The following is a 15,407-nucleotide window of genomic DNA, read 5'->3' on the forward strand; positions in this document are numbered from 1 at the left end:
TCGGTCGTGGGGCTTGAACTCTGGGCCTGGGTGCTGTCCCTGAGCTCTTGAGCTCAAGGGAGCACTCAACCGCTTGAGCCACAGTGCCACTAATGTTTTTTTTTTAATTTTTTTTTTATTGTGAAAATACCGTACAGAGGGGTTACAATTACATGGGCAAGATAATGAGTACATTTCTTATCAAGCATTGTTGCCTCCTCCTTTGTTTCCCCTTCCCATCCCTTCCCATCTCCCCCCCAACTCCCGCCCTGCCCCGTGGAGGAGGGACATTTAAGTTGATGTTAGGTGAAATGAACCCCAAGATAAGTATTCAAATTTTTTTTTCTTTCTTGCTTGTTTCTAACCACTTCCAGTTTTCTAGTGGTTAATTGGAGATAAGAGTCTCACAGACTTTCCTGCGCAGGCTGGCTTTGAACCCTGATCCTCAGATCTCAGCCTCCAGAGTAGCTAGGTTTACAGGCGTGAGCCATTGGTGCCCAGCTGAGCTATGTCTTTAATTTGCTCTATGTTGATAGAAGAAAGCTGCTTATGCAGCCCCGATTACTTTTGAACCTACAATCCAACTGTTGTTTCTCAGCAGAGAAGGCTGCTTAAACCCTGGAGAATTAAGCCTGCCGCTCTGGAGTATGACACCAAGGTCTGATCATTTTAAAGCTAGTAATAACCAGAATCCTAAAATTCTTATGAATAAAATGTAATTTTAGTAATGTTTCCATAAACAGTGGTAATGGTGGCATTTTAGTAGGCAGTGACATTAGTCACATCGAAATTGCACCACATTGGCTTTTAAATTACTCCACCTGTCTGTCTGAATAGGATTTTCAGTGTAAAAGCGGAGAGACAGCTGCTGCTAATGTGTCTCCTTCTCCCAGTGCAGATAATGCTGGCAAATCTACATGCATAACGGACTGGTTTGTGATGTAAAATGGTACCTGACCCCATTGGCTCCTGAGCTACAAAGCAATACCTTTAATTACCAGTGGCTGTGTTTAGTTGTTGATATAAAAATGTCAGCTTCCAGGAGTGTAACCTCAGGTTCACTCCCTCTAGTCATGTCACTCGCTGTACACCCTTTTCCTTCCACCCACATCCGCACTGCCCTGGGTGAGCATTTATCTTGATGTGTTTCAGAAACATGGGCAGCATTAATACTTAAAAAGGGAAGCACTGAATACTGCACAGACTTAACTGCTGATCTTTTCATTTGAGAACTCTTAAAGATGACTGGAATTTTGGTTCCTACTTTCTAGCCAGAATAGCAACAAGGCACACTGTTTATACCTTCAAAGGACTTAGTCTGATTCTTCTAATGCTGATATATGTGCTTCTGTGAGAATCTGGGACAGGCATTTCACCCAGCACAAAGGGGCTAGAAGAGAGGGGCTGGAGAGTATCACAGGTTTTTCTTTTTTTTTCATTCTATAAACTCACGTTTCCTGTTGATAGATGATGGTGTGTAGTTCCTAGGGAAGCCCATTTCTTCTTAGCCTTTTGGCTGAGGGTAGATTGTAGCAGTGACATTGAAATAAAACTGGGTAAGGCAAAAGGATCTTCTTGTTATAGTTGCCTATGGCCAACCATGCATTTGGTAAAATGGTGAATAGGAGATCTACGGGTCTGGTTCATTTGCGAGCATTCTTTTTGACTTCTTTCACACAACTGGTGTTTTTGTGTTTAATTTAACAAGGAATGAGTAGTAAATGAAAGCTGCTGCCTGAAATCCCACTGTGAGCGTGTTTTGCACTTGGCTCCCTAGTGACAAAGCAATTTGTGAAATTATGTGATGGAGTAATTAGATGAAGCCAGGGCTCCTGATTGTTGCCTTGCATATGTGGTGAGGGTTTGTTAGGAAGAAGGAGGGGGGCACACACAGAAAAAGAAATAGATTATTACCCTGGCAAGTTGGCTCAAAGCTTCTTCATTTATTTGTAAACAGAATATTTAGTGACCGCATAGGAAGTAGCTGTAATCACCAGCTCATAAAGAAACCACAGCAGAGCTTGTGGATTTTTTTCTTTCTTTTTTTTTTTTTAACCAGAGTGCTCATGTAAAATTTAAGCTGGGAGGCAGAGTCCCTGTTAATGTAATTAGGATCTAATTTACCACCCTTTGCACAGAGATGTAATAATGTCTAGATATTTATTCTATCTTTAAGCACGTTACATATACCTCAGTGCAGCCGTTACCGAACAGAAACAGGTGCGAGCACTTTCCTAATTCGTTTTTACACTGTAAACACATAGCAATTTAAGGGAAATATTTACCAAAAAACCCCAAAAATGAGGGGAAGAAATGTCTGCAAATGAGGCAGTAATGGACAGTTGCCCTTTATGTACTGATGGATTTCTCAATGGTTAAGTAAATTAAAGCAAATGCTAGAAAAATCAATAGGCCAGCATAGTCTTGGTTTTGCTTCATAGACTTCAGGACAGCATGACAGATGTGCTGTCTAAGACCCATTTAGGTATTAATGCTTGAAAAACTGCTTTTGCATGGAAGGTGGTAGGCTCAGAAACATTCTGCTATATTAAATTACACACAATAATATTTTTAAGTATATGTGGAATTTATATGTCTCAGTTAGGTTGTTCTTATGTGGTACATTTATACTGGAAGATTAGTTACTTAGTTGTTGCAATAGCACCATAAATCAGGTTGGAATGTTCCCGCATGGAAACATCTTCATAAGGCTGTAGTTGGGAGATGAAGATGATGTATTTTGAGCTTATGTGAATGGCGAAGTGAATATGTTCAATAGCACTCTTTGTGGAAAACCAAATTAAATTTAATTAAGGCGTAGATGCTCAGAGCCTTTGGAAAAATCTAAAATAGCATTCAAATGTGGCACTATAATTCACTTAATCTCTAGGACTGCACATGTTGTATTTTACATTTGAACTAACAGGAGTAACATGTCACAAAGGTTGGCTGTCGCAGTGGGTGGAGTATTAGTATTACTCTAGTATTGTAAGTGGTAGAAATTAGCCTCCAAAAACAAGAAGACAGGCCTGTTGGTAACACTGAAGTGTTGTTTTCCCATCCATTGTTCACATTTTGAAAAATCCATCACAAACATCAAGAGAAATAATTTAAATGGAAGGATGTTATTGGGAATGCTGGTGGAGAATGATGAGAGGGGGTGACATTGATCAAGATGCATTGTATTATTAATCTGACTTGTTGAATGACAACTCCATTGTACAACCACTTAAAATTTAACAAAAACTAAATGTAGCCATCATATTGGTTTGTTGACTATTAGAGACAGAAAGAGAATGGAGGCAAGATCATGTGTGAGAGGGGAAAAATGCAGAGTTTCACACCCAAAATAAGCTAGAGGGTTGATATCATATCTTGGTAATTTGGGAAGAGAAGGCCCTTGGTTGGAGAGGAGTTGAGCTGACTTGAAGCATCCTGTTTATCTTCTTGTGCTGTCTGAACTCAGAAGATAATCACTCAACTTCCTTCTTTACCCAGGATCAAGCAGGCAGTTTCTGGGTATTGAAAAATCTGTATGTAAACATGATACTCCAATCAATCATTGGAAATATTGCCCAGTTAAGGTGATGGAGAAGCAGAATGATTATTCAGTTCCTGAATAGAAGATACTTTCTTGATTTTTATTTTCCTACCACCTAGCACTTAAATTCACAACACTTCTGCATGTGTATCAGGAGGTTTAACAATGGGTGTGGTTGGAGATTTATGGACGGTATGAAGAGTAACTTTAAAAGAACCAAAATCTACTCTCTGAAAAAAAATCAGAACAGGGAAATTATGACAGAATCGATGATTCTTTGGCTTTTTAAAAAGCAATGACCCCCTGAACTTGCATATGCATTCAGATTATGTGGGGAGATTATTTTCAATGAAGTTCTGTTTCAGAGGGGCTGGGACCTGAAATTCTGGGTTTCTCAGGATCTCCCAGTAATGTTGATGCTTTGGATCTATAGACCACACTTCACCTATCAAATATACAAGTAATACAAGGAAGATAACAACTTTTAAGTAGGAAGATGATTGTTTCTCTTTACCTTTGATTCTTATACTCTTGGTCCCTACCTCTAACTTTAAGACATAATCATTATCATTATTCCCGTCTAAAGTGTTTTGTTTTTCCTTTGTCAATTTTCAGTTGTTACCATTGCTGTTGTAATGTATAAGAACTCCCTTTTGAATATCAAAGTATTTTCATTGAATCTCTGGGCCTCTAGTAGGCTAAATATGCAATACAGAAGTATAGACTATTTCTTCCAGGCTAGTTGAGAGTGCATTTGGATGTTCAAGTTGAGCGATACAGATGAGGGTGTCATTCACCCCATCTAGCCTCAGTGTTCTGGATATAATTTGCCAACATAGACATTATTATGGCATAAAGCGATATGTGTGTATCCTTTGAGAATGGCAGGTCCCAAAGTCCTTCTCTGGCCTGGAAATGTAGTAGCTTTTGTCAGCAAGTTATAATAGCATTGGAAAGTACTAAAGTGATGTGTACATGTGATAGAGAGACAAATGTGATTCTAGTACTTCCCACCAGCCACACCCACTCTGGGAAAACCTTTTGTGTTTCTGCTGTCTTGTGTGTTGTGTCTGCTGTGGTTACTGTCATTCTCAAACTTTGCAGCATCCTGGAAAGCAAATTTGTTTTCAGAAGTGAACATCTGAAAACAATATTCCCTCTAGTTTGGCTAAGATCTAAGGAATTATGATAACTAGTGCATATCTATTAATCACTGGTGAGCAGGTAAATTCTCTCACTTATTAGAGTTCAAATAGTGGATGCAGTTTCTTGAAATTAGGTCATTTATTTTGGTCCAAGTCATTGAGGATCAAAGGTCATGAGGAATCCAAAAGCCATTAGTCAGGGTTCTTTTCTGGATCCCTTAGATGTCATTGTAGGAGTCACCCATGGCAGCCCGGGTCTGGCCTGCTGTCAGGGAGCTGGCAGGGTGCCTACTTTATTTCCAGTTTGCATAGATAAAAAGCAGAGCAGCTACTCTTGGAATCACTATAAAAATAAGCTTACATAAAATCTCCATTTGAAATACAGTATGTGAGTTCTCTTGTGTGCTTTCTCTCAGGGCAAGCCATGGGACCTAGAAACAGAAATTAGGGAGAGGCATACATTTGACAGCATTGTGCGTATTCTTTTTTTTTTTTGGTGTGGGCATTTATAATTTATTGTGGATAGATGGAAGGAGGACCAGATTTCCATAAAGAATTGTGATAAAAAACCAAGTATTTTAATTGGCTAATAAAAATAAAATAAAGGCATCAATTTTACCAGTGTGTGTGTGTGTGTGTGTGTGTGTGTATTGCTGTTCTCTCTTGCAAAGAGTGAGGAACACGTGGAAGAAATGAGTTGATATGTATCAGAAGGATTGGCAAGAGATTTAGTCCAGTCAATTAATTTACTTTCCCCATTGAGTCCATATCTTGAAGTGAAAATATTATCAATTATTAAAATCACAGGCACCTAAGTCTCTGAAAGGTGTTCATATTGGGCTGGAAAACCATGAGATCTGAGCAACATTCATCACTTGACTTCTCAAAAGGTGCTGAGGGAGCAAATGGTCAATTCTGCTTGTGTGAAATAACATATACATTTGAATTGTTAACCAGGAGGTTGAGATCTAAGGATCACAGTTTGAAGCCAGCCAGGGTAGAAAAGTCTGAAAAATTCTTATTTTCAAAGACCAGCAAAAACGTGGAAGTAGATATGGCTCAAGTAGTAGAGTGACAGCCTTGAGTAGAAAATGCGAAATGAGAACATGAGTTCAAGCTCTAGTACCAGCACAAGAAAAAAAACTCATTCTATAAGTAAGTAACCCATTTGATTGGCATTGGCATAAGCTATTAATAATTATTACATGGTTAATTTGCATGCAACTTTGTACCGAATAATTATTTTCCCATTTTACAGATAAAAGGAGTAGGTCAGAAAAAGCTTAAAGATCTAACAGAAATCTTAGTGTACAATGAAGTATAGATTGGAAAAAAAAATTCAGAGCCATAACTTTCAGCTTCTTTGACTCTCCACTTCCATAACCTGACGTGTAAAATTATGACTTCTTACTGTTCCTGAAATTGCCTTGCATACACAGTTGACTGATGAGAATGGAAGCTGAAATCCACATGATTTCATTGGGGCCCTGACTTTACCACGGTTTCTCAACAGTGAACACCACAGCTCTGTGGTCAGCCAGAGCCGTGGCTCTCTGTATAGGTCCTATGTTCCTAGATGTCTCTGGGACCCTGCGACCTATATGACAATAAGAACAAGTTTGTATTTTTATGAGTATGGAGGGAAGAGAAGTTATATAGGCAGTAGAATGAATGCTGGTCTGTTGTATAGAAATCAATTACGCACACACATACACACACATATGTGATATGGCTGGAGTTATCCTCACAATGTGACGGCCTAATTCAACCACAAAGCAGGAAAGAATAAAAAATAAAAAAAGGCTCTCTTGATATCTTTCTTTCCGCACCATAAATTATGGCTAAGCTCTTTGCTCTTTGGAATTGCCATGTAACGGAGACACTAAAGTTTTCCCATGAAAGTTAAAATACTTTCTGAGAGACATGCACACTAGGAGTTCCTAAGATCTTTGAAGGTGCAATGAGTCTATTGATGGTTGCATTGATAGAAAGCTTTGAGTGAGAGAGCAGTTAGGGGACAGGGGACAGCCACACTAGTTCAGGTAGCAAGGCTGTAGCCAAATGGGTGGCTGGGAAATCAATATACCTAGGAAATGAATCTAGCACCTCATAAATGGAAGCATTCATGCAGCTACCACTCGTGAAACTAGCAATGTGTATGAAGTCATGGACCCAAGAGTTTTGAGAAAGAAAAAGAGATCAAGATTCAAAGTGATGCCTACTTTTGAAGGCTACTTGGAGTAACCTAGAGAAAGAGATAAGAGGAATAAGTAAGTAGATCTAGCAAAAGTAGAGGTGGGAAAAGTGATTGTAGGGGTCCCTTTCAGTTCCATTCAATAATATTCTAGTAAGAAAGAGGCAATGTTAAGAAAGCCAGACGTGTCTTCCCAAATTGAATCCATCATAGTCCCAGACCTGCTCCCTCTTCTCATGTTAGTTCAGGGCATCACTTGTAGAGGTGGGGGCTAGAGCCGGACCTTGGGGTTCATCCTGAAGGTTCGCTTTCTTCCTTCACAGGTAGTCATGCACTCCTGGAGTCACAACACTCCTTCCTCTGAAACATCTCGCTGTATGTCCATTCCCACTAAAACCAGGGCTTAGTCCAGGCCTCCAAGTCTTGTGTGATTGTGTGTGTGTGTGTGTGTGTGTGTGTGATACAAACAAGTCTTGAGGCTTGAACTCAGGGCCTGGGCAATGTCCGTAAGCCTTTATGCTAAAGGCTAGCATTCTACTACAGTTCTGGCTTTTTCCGAGGCTAATTGGAGATACGCATCTCATGGCCTTTCCTGCCTGGGTTGGCTTTGAATTATGATCCTCAGAACTCTGCTTCTTGAGTAGTTAGCATTACAGGCATGAGCCACCAGCACCAAATCTTTTGCTTTCTCAGTTTCACCTCAGCCTCCCTGCCTCTCATATTATCCCTTGTTTTGCTATTACAGGAGTTATTCCCCCCTCCTCTCCCCACCCCAAATAAAACTTAACCAAGTCTTCCTCTCTGTTTAGCTGAAAGCCAAATATTCTTGGCATGTTGTGTGAGGACCCTCTGAGGTGAGACCTCAGCTCACTGACAGGCCTGGCTTCACTCCTGTCCCTCCCTTACAGTCTCCTCATACCGTATGTAGCCCACGGAGGGGCTGTGTGTTGTTGGATTCTGTGCCCTTCTTATGCTGTTCCCTTGTGTGGGGTGCTTCACCTCTGTAACCCCTTCTCCACTTGACACTTTCTTCCTCAACCTTCATATCTTATCTTAACTGCCACTGCTTGGGGAAACCATTCCTGGTCCTCCCCAGGAGAGAGGAAGTGGCCCCTGCCACCAGACCCATAACCCCTTGATGAGACTCAGGTCAAATCTTATCTGTGTATTTATGAGCTGCCTCCCTGTGGAGAAGCCAGGATCTAATCTTCCATCTCTGTGTCTTCAGAGCTGGATTATGGATGGTTGTTAGTATGTATTGACCAAATGAAGGAGGAAAGTTTCAAAAACAGTAGTGACCAAACCCTGGGAGTTTTGTAAAGTACAAGGGCTAGGAAAGATCATGAGGTAGAATTAGAATATTGTGAGTGACTTCTGAAAGAGCTGTTTTGGGATTTGGAGAAGGAAGAAATTATATTACGAGATGTAAAGATGCTGCTACAGTAGCAGCAGTGAAGACATACTTTGGTAATCACACGAGTAAGTAAGATACACTTAAAACTTAGAGATAGGGCTGGGGCTGGGATGGCTCAGGTAGTAAAGCACTTGATAGCAAGCATATGGTCCTGGGTTCAATCCGCAGTATCATAAGTTTGGTTATAGTTTGGGAAGGAACTTTAGGCAATTAGTAATGAGAAGAAAATGCTCTTACTTTGGGGAGATTTCTGGGGGGAGGATGTCTTGTTTGTTTGGAGACAGAACTCACTGGGTAGCCAAACTTGAAGTCCTCCTGACTCAGCCTCCAGAGTGATGGGATTACAGGAATGAACCACTATAGCTGGTCCTAATTTCTGTTCTCAATATTTACTAGCAGGGAGATGTGAATATGATGATACATTAGAATTGAATTCAGCTATCTTCCATAGAATTGCTGCTGGCAACTGGTTCTGGCAACTTGTTAATGCACAGTATAATTACTTCGGTAAGAGAGAAGGAATCTTTGAAGATGAAAAGTCAAGAAGGACTGATTAATGGACAACCATCAAGGGTAGGATGAAGGAAGCAAGTGGGGATGGAAATGAGATAGCATCTCAGAATGAGAACCTAGTAATCCGTGTGTGCCAGGAGAGGAAGGTAAATGGAGAGAAATTTAGAGATGGAGAAAGGTACTGTTCTTGTCATGGACCTTTAGCAGACCAGAGGAAACACCAGCTTACAAATGTCCAAGAAGTCAAGTGAGGAGCTGGGAGAAAATGAAAGACATGGGAAAAGTTGTTGCAGTAGATAGAGCAGAAAGTAAAGAGGTGATGAAAAAGATTCACCATACTAGGCCCAAGGACTGGCTAGACTTTTATCAAGCAAATTCCATAGTCAACTGCTTTTCCACATTAAAAATGAAGGTGAATCCACGCACTAGCTAGCCCCCAGGAGGCTGAAATAAGAGGACTGCAGTTTGAAGCCAGCCCAGGCAGGAAAGTCTGTGAGACTCTTATCTCTAGTTAACCACCAATAGGCCAGAAGTATTAACTCAAGTAACTCAAGTAGTAGATTGCAAAACCTGAAGTTTAAAGCCTAGTACTGACAACAGAAAATGATGGGTTCTAAATTAGTGGTTTTCACAGGAAAGTCATTGCATTTTTTTTTCTATCCCTTAAACTTAGTGTCATGGGGAAAATTGCCTCAACCTGAGCCACTTACGTTTGCACTGTTATACATAGGTTGGTGAACTTGAGATTGCATTAAAAGACTTATCTCAGTTTGGTAGGAAGTTATCATACAATTACTGTACATTATCTTTCAGTGCTGGTTGTATGAGAAGTTTGCAAACTTGTTATTGATAACCTTTGCGTGTGAGTTCAACAAAAACCCTGTACGTGCAGCTGTCTGCTAAGATAAATTTTTCTTCTTGCCATGATATCTAAGAGAACAAGTGAATTTAAATGTAATTAGAACCAATCCATACATCATTAGAAAATATTTGTGTAACTGTTCAAGTTAATAGGCATACAATCTCAGGTATACTTTTTGAGATATACCTTCTGCCTGAAGCTTCATTTACAATGAGCGCAACAGTGCCTGTCTGGGACAGGTCTCTTTAGCTTCGCAAGTTGAAGTTGCGTTAATCTTGACACCACTCTTGAAGAGTCTACTATTGTCCCTTTGGCTTGATGGTAAATGACATACATCTGCTTTGATGAAATAAAAAGACACCTGGCAAACAGCTCATTATCATACATAAAGGCCAATTGACTAGTGTGATCATTGAGTCACTGGGTGACTCAATTATCTGTTTAGCCATCTAGGCCTACTGATACCCTAGTATCTGAAAAGGAAAATAGCAAAACTAGAAAGCCAACAAATAAATAGCTCAAGGGACCATCAAATGAATCTATGAAAAAGAATTAAAAATGTATTTGTACTACAAAGCAATGTCATAACCACATTTGGGAAGCGAGTTCGCTGTGGCGGGTTGACTAAGGACATTTCTGCCCTTGTCTTTGGGATTACCAGAGTGCCATGCTCCCCGTTACACAATGCATAAAGGCGAGGGTCATTTCTAGGACAGATAATTGAACATTAATACTTGCTGACAGTGTCGAAGGAATGATATGTCAACCTGACAAGGCCTGTGTGCTTATATCTGCTGATTGGCTGCGGACGAAGGCCCTGGTGTCAGGATCAGACCCCAGGCCTGGATGCAGCAGGGTCCAGGATAATGCAGCCATTAATCATGAACTGCCATCGTGGGCCAAGATAGTGTCTGCAAAGTCACTAGACATCCTATGTGTAGCTGCCAGGTTCTGTCTGTCACATACTAGACTCTGGTAGGTTGACTCTGAGTGAAACAAAAACAAAACAAAAATAGACTAATGCAGCTTTGAGTTGGTAGTGTCTCATCTAAGTTTTCAGGGAGCAAAATGTCCTTTTTCATAATATCCTTTTTTCCCCCCTTCTCCCAACTAGCTCTACATTCTGAATAAATGAGGAAGTCTGGGTGGCAGCTAGGGAAGTCCTAAGGAGGTGTATTCCTTTTGTTCTATGGGAATTCATTTTAATGAGTTTTTGATGTCCTGATTCACCATAGAAAGCCAGCAAAATGAAGAAATCAAACAAAAATTAAACTGAAGTTACGCACCATGGTTTATTTTTCTGAGTCTCGATAAAAATATTAAATGCTGTAGGCAGATTTCTTATTCTTGAAATCACATGAATAGCACTTTCCTATCTCACTTATTATAAATCTTTAGTGAGTTAATCCTGTGAATACTTTACTGAACATACATCCTTTCCAAGAAAAGAAACAGAACAATTTCAGGGTACTCTGACACTTATTCCAATAGTGCCTTAAAATAGAGGTGAATACTTCAGTGATGCTTACTCAGTATAAGTTTCTTTTTTTGTGTGTGTGAAAATACTGTACAGAGGGGTTACAATTACATGGGCAAAATAATGAGTACATTTCTTATCAAGCATTGTAGCCTCCTCCTTTGTTTCTCCTTCCCATCCCTTCCCATCCTTCCCCCCCCACCCCCCCACCTAATCCTCCCCGCCCCCCCCACCAAAGTTGTAAAGTTTGTTTTGCGACATAACGACTTGTACATCTCATTGTTGCAATGGGTCCACCTGTATCCCTATTTAAGCGATTTGTTATAAGTTTCTCCTGAATAGACTATTCTAAAACAGAAGCCCTTCAAAACATCCATTACCACATATTGGTTAATATCACAGATTAAAAAAAATCTGTTTCATTGAAGCAATTAAAAAAGTTTTTATCTGTAAAACCTAGTTTTATTTTGTTACTAAAATAAATGAAGTCATCAAACAAAACATATACATATAATAGCTGAGTTCATCATTTGACATCAAGATGATTGAATTTTGCCTTTTTAAAAAAATAGATGCTGTCATTTTAGGAGGTTTGATGGGATATGTAGAATCCAATTGTGCTTAAGTTTCTGAAACTTCGTAATATTACATGTATTTTCTCGCTTTGACTTACTTATGCATGCATTTCTGTCTTTGCCTTATTTGTATATTTACCTGAACCTTCTTTAAGAAAAAATAGCAATCTGTCCAAGAGAGTTCAAATAGCCAGGTGCTAGTTGCTCATGTTTGTAATTCTCAGGAAGCTGAGATCTGAAGATTGTGGTTCAAAGCCAGCCTAGGCAGAAAGTCTGTGAGATTCATCTCTAATTAACTACCAAAAAGCCAGAAGTTGAGTTGTGACTTAATTGGTAGAGTGCCAGCCTTGAGTAAAAAAAATTAAGAGACAACATTTAGGCACTAAGTTCAAGCTCTAGTAGTGGGACACACACACACATACACACACACACACACACACACACAGAGTAATACTAATTAAAACAATTAATAAAAGGAGAACATCTCTCCTACCCCCAAAAGTCCTGCCACTAAATAAATTAATTATAACTATTGATGAGTTCATATTGTGAATGTGTTAGAATGGTTTCCAAATACTTATTTCCAAAGGTTTGTTTTTAATTACAGTGGCATTTTGTTGGCATGCAAGGGTGAATTCTCACTCTTGATCTAGCCTCGTTGGAGTCCAGGCCAAAAGATTCTCTGCTCCCTTTTCTCGAGAGCATACTTTTCTGCCAAATGTGGTACTCATCCCCTGCCAAGAAGGTGGGCGAACTGCCACTTCTGACTTCCAGCCACCAAAAGACAAAGGCACTCAACACCCCCCTAGTCCAGTGAGCCAGAAGGAGCCTCACACCTTGAAGAATACCCACTAGGAATTCCTTTTCCTCATGGACTTTATAATGTGGAAGATTTTCTCAATGCCTTAGTCAGTCCCCTAGGGTGATGTAGGCACTCACAGCAATGTGTGACCCCTGAAGGCAGCTGCAGGGTCATTTAAGTGTCCTGATTCATCTGTCTGAGGCCTGAGCACATCGATACCTCCTCTATCATACCCTTTCTGTGTTTTTCTCTTTTTACATGCTTTTATTTGGTAAGAAGATAGTAATTATTTATTTACTTCTCTGGAGCATAAGTAAACTCAAGAGAAGTCGTAGCTGAAGAGAAAATATCAGACAAGAAAAGGTATACCCAGCAAGGATCTGATGGCTCACACTTGTAATCATAGCTATTTAGGAGGCTATGACCTAAGGACCAAAGTTCAGAGCTAGCCTGGGCAGAAAAGGCCTTGTGGTTCACATCTAATTAACCGGCAAAAACATCTTAAAGTGAAGGTGTGCATCAAGTGATAGAGCACCAGCCTTGAATGAAAAAGCCAAGGGTCAGAACCAAGGCCCTGAGTTGAAGCCTAGTACTGGCACACAAAGAAAGAAAGGAAAGAAGGAAAGAGGGAAGGAAGGAAGGAGAAAGGAAGAAAGGAAGAAAGGAAGGGCAAGAGAGAAAGAAGGAAAAGAAAAGAAAAAGAGAAATAAAGAAAGGAAGGAAGGAAGGAAGAAAAAGAAAGAGAAGAAAGAAAGGAAAGAAAGAAAAAGAAAATATCTCTCCTATCTGCCATTGAGGAGCAGGTCCTGCTACAGAATTTGTAGAAAATGTGTAAATTCTTCACATAAATTGTTTAGAACTTCTCTTTACTGCCAGATGCTGACAGTAGTCCATGAAGATAAATATGGAGCCTTCTAAGTGGGGGCCCTATATTACTGAGATAGTAGCATACCCAGGAATCCCACCTTATTTAGATGTCTTGGAAGAGAAAGAATGAGGCCAAAAAAAATCGTTAACCTAAACTGAGTACAAGTGAAAAAAATCACAATTACCTAGTCATATCCTTTCCCAGCAAAATGTTAACTCTATTTAGTATATTTAACTGACCTTAAGAATCCTTTTAAATGCAGCTACTATTTACTAAGTACTAAATATAAGCCAGGCACTGTGCTATATGGATTTTTACCTACGTTTACTCATTTGACAGTGACCACATTCATTACTATCATTTTCCTGATGTGAGGAAGTGAAGAGTTGTACAATTCCTGTGGATCTAAAGACTTTAGTTATCTAACTTGCTGCACCTAACTGCATTTCTTGAAGGCAGTCTCTCTTCAAATGCTGTCTTTTAAGATTTGCCATTTGTAAATGTGTAACTACACCACCGAAGCATGAAGGGAGTTAATGGTCACTCTCCTGACTGTGAACACAGGCCTGAATTCTCTTAGCAAATGACTGGGGGAGGGGGAAATTAGGCCCCTCTTATATATAATTAGCACTCTATATCACTAATGAAATGGGAAAGAAAAACACACTGAATAGCACAAGACTATTTCCAGTTATTTTAAAGAGGCCCAAACTTACCAGTTATTGGGGAAAGACATTTCTTTCCCAAAGCTTGTTTTAGAAGGGTAAATGTCATTATATAAACTTCTTAGCATCACTAGTTAGATTAGTTATACAAATGGTGTTAGAAATGTTGACCGTCCATTTAAAAAGTGTTCTGCTTTGTTGGCTCTAGTTTTAGTTCTTTGTTTCATCCTGGCCTAGGGCAACACATGCTTGTACCTTAACACAGAGGCTGAGTCTTCACTGTAGGTTTCTGACAGATGTAGCGACAGCTTTTTACTTTATCATTAACAAGATAAACTTTGAGCTTCAGTAAAGTGTAAAGAGAGCTGGATTGAGAAGTGAGAAGCCAGGAATCCAGGCCTCAGGGCCAGTGTCCAGGCCCTACAACCCTACACAATGTGCTATGTGTCTAGTCTGAGGACATTGCATATAGCTAATTTTGTGGTTCAAACTTGGTAAAATATAATAAAATCTTTAATACAAGAGATCACCCATAATCAAAGCCTACAAAAACGAAAAAACAACAACAAAAAGAACAAGGCCTAGATGAGCCTTAAGTTAAGTGTGTGTGTGTGTGTGTGTGTGAGAGAGAGAGAGAGAGAGAGAGAGAGGCACGTGTGTGCCTGTCCTGAAACTTGAATTCAGGGCCTGGGAGACTGTCCTGAGCTCCTTTTGTACTTTGCCACTTGAGCTAGAGTTTTAACTTCTGGCCTTTATTTTATTTTTTTGGCAGGGGGCAGGGTGGTTTATTGGAGACAAGAATTTTATGGACTTCCTGCTTGGGCTGGTTTTGAACTGTGATTCTCAAATCTCAGACTCTTGACTAGCTATGATTACAGGCATGAGTCACTGGTACTGTTAACTTTTTGATTGAATTCCTTTCTTTCTGCCATCCTTACCTGGTAACCTTGCTGGCAATTAACTGGATCAGCTCTTTCTCCCATTAATCTGAGAGGTTCCATGAACAATCTGTAATAACCTCACAGAAATAGATCCAGTTAGACTGAGTTTTATAGCAAAGCAGGAGTAGAGAAACAAATGCTGGGGATATGTCCAAATTTTGACAAGACTCTTCTCTCTTCTGTCATCTACTTTGGAGATGGTGAATTCAAATCAGTAAGTGCTTTAAGGAGTAAGAAAGGGGTTACTTAAGAAGATAGGGGTTGCTAAGAAGATTCATAAAATTCATAAAGCTAAAAGTAATCTCACTGAAAGAACTTAAAAATTTTAGGTTTTTTCCAGTTGTTTAAAGATACAGGTGGACCTGTTGCAACAATGAGAAGTACAAGTTATCATGTCCAAAACGAGCTTTACAACGTCGGTGGGGGGGGGG

General features: G+C 39.8%; 1 protein-coding gene across 4 annotated transcripts in view; it reads left to right on the plus strand.

Moving 5' to 3' along the window:
* The window catches only part of Meis1 (Meis homeobox 1), a 146,152-nt gene that overhangs the window by 92,732 nt on the left and 38,013 nt on the right, over nt 1–15,407 (plus strand). The window lies entirely within an intron of this gene.

The sequence above is a fragment of the Dipodomys ordii genome, unplaced genomic scaffold (genome assembly GCF_000151885.1).
Source record: "Dipodomys ordii isolate 6190 unplaced genomic scaffold, Dord_2.0 Scaffold63, whole genome shotgun sequence".
Classification (NCBI taxonomy): Eukaryota; Metazoa; Chordata; class Mammalia; order Rodentia; family Heteromyidae; genus Dipodomys; species Dipodomys ordii.